The sequence below is a fragment of the Hetaerina americana genome, unplaced genomic scaffold (assembly GCF_022747635.1).
Source record: "Hetaerina americana unplaced genomic scaffold, ioHetAmer1.1.p SCAF_11, whole genome shotgun sequence".
NCBI classification, from domain to species: domain Eukaryota; kingdom Metazoa; phylum Arthropoda; class Insecta; order Odonata; family Calopterygidae; genus Hetaerina; species Hetaerina americana.
This window is the reverse complement of record NW_027286181.1, coordinates 29,190,428-29,196,797: the sequence shown is the minus strand read 5'-3', so window position 1 is coordinate 29,196,797 and position 6,370 is coordinate 29,190,428. Positions and strand designations below refer to the sequence as shown.

General features: G+C 38.3%; 1 non-coding gene across 1 annotated transcript; it reads right to left on the bottom strand.

Annotated features, from left to right (window-relative positions):
* Positions 1-345: 345 nt before the first annotated feature.
* TRNAI-AAU (transfer RNA isoleucine (anticodon AAU)) lies at positions 346-419 on the bottom strand. Its single transcript has one exon. It is a non-coding gene; the product is annotated as a tRNA-Ile (tRNA).
* Positions 420-6,370: the final 5,951 nt, after the last annotated feature.

Here is a 6,370-nt window from a genome sequence, read left to right as displayed (position 1 = left end):
TAGCTATGATTTCGACTGGTCGACACTGACATAAGGTGTAGTCGATACATCCCGCTTGTTGTTGACATATGTATGCTAACGTGGGCACTGCTGTCGAGAGGGATATTGATGTCAACGGCGATATTGAAGTCAACTTTGATATCGATTGATGCGAAAGACGCGGGGAAATGTAGACCTTATATTACTAAACATTTCATCTCGTACCTGAGGGAAGGAAACAGACCTCTCAGGGTGTTTAAAAGTGTTGGACACATCTGCTACATATTCACAAATTTTCGATGATCGAAAAAATATTTCAACTTAAGAATTTCCCACAAATTCTGCAATACCGAAGGACAAAAAATTTGGCCCATGGGGGGATCGAACCCACGACCTTCGCGTTATTAGCACGACGCTCTAACCAACTGAGCTAATGGGCCACTTGCCCAATCGATTGTTGTGGAGGAAAACAATATATCAGCTGTTTTTTATTGGCGAAATTTTGCAGTAATTCGCGAAATTACTTTCTCAGATATAATGTGTACAGTTTAGCTACAAGGTAAGTAGATTCACAAAAGACATCAAATAGTTTTTTCAAAGAAAAATGGAAGAAAACAGGAAATAGAAACATATTCATTGAAAATGAGGTGAGTAGAAAAAGTTTCATTTTTTCTGGCGAACTACATACTTAATACTGAAAAGTGGAACTTCCAAATGTCCTTACAACATGAACTTCCAGTATATGTGTGGATGTTTCATTGCCTCTACGGCATCACGATACCACTGTCTAACCTATCCTTCACTCATTACTGATTACTCTATCTATTACTAACTATGCACAACACCCGATGAATTCGAGCAGCTAATGATCTTTTTGCACCCTCAATAGAATCACGTCATGCACTTCGCAACTGGCGGGAGGGATTATTTTAACGGACATTTTTACCTGTAATCAGTAAGAGGCAATGAATCAAATGAATCAAAAAAATAACTTTAAGTGCTTCCAAAGGAATCAATAGATGGTGTTGCATGCTTCGTTCTGAACCAAAAATAGTTGTACATAGGAAAACGGCCTTATTTTTAGAAAATTCCTCGTAATGAACAAGAAATATCCTTTCTTCTTCCTCTTCAACACAGTGTGTTCTGCTGGTATATTTCCTCACAAGTATGTTACGCTGTTGTTCCTGTTTTATTACCGAATGATTCCTAGCACATCGTACGCGTTTAAGTTTTTCTTCCCATTTAATCAACATTTAGTACTTCCTAATTTGTTTTCCTTTTTGCCCATTTCACCTTCTCCATTCTTCTCCACACCCACATTCCAAAAACCTCCAATCTACGTCTATCCTCACTGCAGCAGGAGGCTGGACTTAGATTGGAGACTTTTGAAATGTGGGTGTGGAGAAGAATGGAGAAGGTGAAATGGGCAAAAAGGAAAACAAATTAGGAAGTACGAAGTATGGTGGGCGAGGAGAGGGGTTTGTTGGGAGAAATCTCAATGTGGCAGGAAAAATGAATGAAAGGCATATTGATCGGCAATGGGATGCTGAAAACTGTAATAGAGAGGATAATGTTAGGCAAACTAGGAAAGGGCAGGAACAGGATAGGGATGTTGGACGGGATGAAAGGAGGAAGAAAGTACTCAGAGATGAAGAGGGACCTGATATAGACTAGGTTGCTGGATTTTTGAATTTGGAGTAGTCACAAAAATTTATTTGGTAGTTGTGTCCATCCAAAACCTACCTTAACCAGTAGTTTATCTAATAATAATAATCAATAAGACCTTCGCTCGGTAGTAACCACTCCTTAACATAAGACGCTCTGTCTCACCCGGTAAAGAAAAAACGATATTCTCTCTGATTTACCTATTAATGTGCATTTGTAGAAGGGCACTGGGAAGTCAAAGCTAGTGCACAACTTATAACAACCTATCACCAGAAGTATGCCGTTCATTAATTCGAAGATACAGATACCTGTATTCTAAGGGCCATCATATGAAAATGTTGTTACGTATCAATGTTGCCATCGCTGTGGTAGAAGAACTGAATAATGACAACTCACAAGTGCACGCAGCTGCTGGGTTACTGTGTCGTTGTTGGTGCCCGGACTGGTCTGGACTTGAGTGTTCGTCCAGCGGTAGAAATGGAGGTATACAAAGAAGAGCAGAGAGGTATGGTTGGTTTTCTGGTGGTTGAGGGTGCTGGATTACGCGGAATTCATCGTCGCATGCCTGCCTTATAGTGAATATGTCCCTGACGAGTGTGCACCAGTAGCAAAGGAGTTTCGGAGAAGGGCGCACATAGACATGAATACCAACCAAAAGATTGTATGGCAGGGGGTACAGGCATCAGGTGGGAAGGGTAAGTGATAAGGGAGGATATGTAGAGGAAGGGAAAAGGAAAAAATACTTCGAAAATCTATCAAATAATTTGCAAATTACATACATTCTAAAGGATGGCTTAATTCAAAACGAGGGTTAACTCACCTAATAAATCTGTCATTTGTTATGCGAAAAAAGGAATACGAATTAACCGAAACCATTTATACGACGGAGCTCCACTATAGCAAGACAGATCATGCACAATTGAACTGCAAGACGATGCTCGTCCAGGACAGGCCCATTGAGCCATTACCTCTGACGTGATATGCCGGATTTGATAGTCTTATCCGGGAAAACCGACAAATCACGGAGGAAGAAATACGGGTTCAAGTCGGCATTAAACATGGCTCCGCGCATGCGATTATCAAAGATCACTGGCATTTCGGCAAAGCTTGCGCGTAGTAGGTTCCGCATCAACTGACGGAGGGACAAAAGACAGGTAGAATAGCGTCATGTATGAGTCATCCGCAGCTGTGCCACGAGGAAGAGTATGCGTTTCTGTCCCGTATCGTCATAGGGGACGGAACGTGGCGCCACCATTTCGAGCACGAAAGCAATAGGCAAAGCCAAACAATGGAAACATCCCAATTCTCCCCCGCCAAAGGAAGCCAAAGCTGTTCACACAAGTTCCAGTACAGCCATGATGACCTTCTTCTTTGACTGCAAGGGCTCTCTGCTTGTCGACTTCCTCGAGCGTGGAACCACAATCAATGCGCAGCGCTATGAAGACACATCGCGGAAATTGCGGCGCGGCATAAAGTCAAAACGCCCCGAAATGCTGTCGGACGAAATCGTCCTCTTGCATGATAACACTCGCTCCGATGGTGCCAGTTTGACTAAGGTTACGCTACAGCGATTTGGGAAACACTTCAACATCCTCGGTACAGACCGGGCCTTTACCTTTGTGATTTTCACCGACCTAAAGATAGACGCCGGTTTCATCCGGATGAGGAAGTTCATGCGAGTGGGTGCGGTTGTGCATCCGTCAGCGACCTACCTCTTTCTACCAAACTGGAATTGATCGTCTCGTCTCGCAGTGGAATAAATGTATCATAGCTTTTGGTCATTACTTTAGAATAAAACCATTCCAAGGTCACGTTGTTGCGGGTGTTCGGTTTTTAATTGGCTGCCCCTCATAGATCGGAAGTACGTCTGTGCGACACTTCGACATGTCGAGTGGGTGTCGACATTTACTTTGATGTCGACGTACTGACACCAAATTATGGTGTGGTTGCCATCATAGACGATTTTATTGCCTAAATTAATGTCGAGATCGTATTAATTTCGACGTCGATATTAATTTTGTACCGATATTGCCGTCGATATTCTCATTTAACATAAGAGCCGACATACAGAAAGTTATAACAATGTGAACTCGGCTGTGGACGTCGACGTGATATGGATATCGACCGCGACAATGATGGCATTTGCAACCTTATTGTCAATAATATCGTCGACAACAACTTATCGAGTAAAAGTCAACATAGCACTGATGTCGTGTCGTGGTATTAGAAAACCGATGTTGAACCAATGGCAAGACATGTGAGGTCTGTTAATTAAGTAATGAGACTGATTTTTTTAAATATTTTCATTCAAGTACAATAACAATTTTATATATTCACCCTCAAAATAACTTTCTTCTGAAGCCACACAGCGCTGGAGACGGTTCTTCCACTCCTCATAGCAGTGCGGGAACTCCGATACTGGAATAGCCTTCAGCTGGTCGGTTACAGCAGTTTGAATGTTTTTGACTGTCCCAAAATGAGTTCCCTTGGGGTGATTTTTCAGTTTCGGGAAGAGAAGAAAGGCACAAGGACTCAAGCCAGGCGAAGAAGGAGGCAGAGGAGCCACAGGAATGTTTTTACTGGCCAAAAACTACTGGTCCTTTTGGTCTTGCGAAAGGGTTTTTGGAACCAGTTTTGCGCAGATTTTTCCCATACCCAATTCATCGGTCAAAATCTGATGAATGGTGGAGTGAGTCAGATTCCACTCTTCCCCGATCATTCTGACTGTCAACCAACGACCTGAACGCACAAGATCCCGGATTCTGTCGACATTTTCATCGGTTCTGAAAGATGAAGGCCTTCCGCTTCATGGTTTCACAAAAAAATGGCTACGGACAAATGGCTCGGACAATTACGAGTACCTTAATTTTAATTTTGTCTTGAGGCACTTTTCAAATTAAGAAAGGGTTTTTCTTAGTACTAGCTACCTTCTATCTTCTCTGCATGTATAGCCTTAACCGCAGCATACATTAGCTTCCTCCTTTAATTAGTACACCTTCTCTCGTTTCCCATGATCTCATTAATTTCCCTCCTTATATATGTATATATATATATATATATATATATATATATATATATATATATATATATATATATATATATATATATACACACACATATGCATATAGATAAACATATATACATATACATATATATATATACACACACACATATGCAAATACATAAACATATATATATATATATATATATATACATATATATACACACACACACACAAGGGTGGTCTGAAAAGTTTCCGACCCAACAAAGATACAGGACATTTTTTCTGAAACTTTTGATATTTTTTGAGGTCGGACCAAATTTTTCAGACCACCCTCGTTTTTTAATATATTTTTAATATATATTCATATAAATATATATTTATTAAAGATATATATATGTATATATATGTATATGTATATATATATAAAATATATATATATAATATATATATTGAAATATATATATATACAAATATATATATACATATATATATACATATATTTATACATACATATATATGTATATATATGTACTTATAAAATATCGACATATTCCCTAACAACGATGTTTATACCGTATCAGTCCTCACTTGGTGGGAGTCTTTCATGCTAGACGCAAATGAGGGTTGACTAACTTGGCAGATTACAATAGTTTCTATTTTTCCACGTGATAAATATGAAAACTCTAGTGGATATTAGGAGTTAGTCTTCCCTCATTTTTAGCCTAGACTTATAAACTAAAATTATAAGAATTTAATGCGAGAGAAATCAATAGATAACGAAAAAGAAGCAAATTACCGTATTGTTTTAATTCAAAAATAAAGTGGCACGGTTATGGCCCTTGAAAAATAAGATAGCATAGTAAAATATATAGAATACCCCAAAGACATTAAGCTATTTTTTTGAACAGAGAAAAAGTATTTTTCCTGAAAATAAATAGTAGCTTAATTGAGCTAGCATATATTTATTGGGTTTCTATGTTATATTTTAATATTCTTAATAGTTGGCTCGTCGATCTGAGCGTGTTTATCCGTCTGGGATAAGTACATTTTAGTAGCCAAAAGGGAGATACATAAGGTTCCATTACGAGTAGTTCTTGTTTACGGTGAAAACTTTTTAATTAATCCTATAATAATAATTCTTTTGATTTTTTTAATTCTTGAAGATTATAACGCTTTTGCAACATTCGATAAAGCGATCTTTAAAACGGTAAAATATTTTTATATTCTATGAAATTACAAGTTCAATCATGCGCTGGTAATTTTTTTCCGCGTTTTAGCCCCCTCCGTGAATTAAATATGATGGCTTAAACTCGTGATATTGCAATTTCTTACATTTGAGTTAGCATTACCGGTTTTTACAGGATACATAAGGTCTCATAACACCATATCGAGGTAATAAAGAAGCGTAACTTAGCAATCTAAAAATTAAATTTTAGAATCAAACAATTCGTAGTCTACACCAGGCGGTCTGTATGAAGTATGTCCTTACTGAGTTGTTGTTGTTTTAAGTTGGCTAACAACGCGGTGATTGGAGGGAAAATGCAATCTTTAATGGACATGTAATACGTGTACTATCAAAAATTTTCCCTAAAATTATTCAAAATACCGCATAAATTATCGTATATTTGGTTAAAGGCTCCAAGATTTACCTTCAAGGATACCTTCCCGAAAGTATACATAAATAATAACACCCTAGCTTTAATTAACCGAAATAGTTTTATG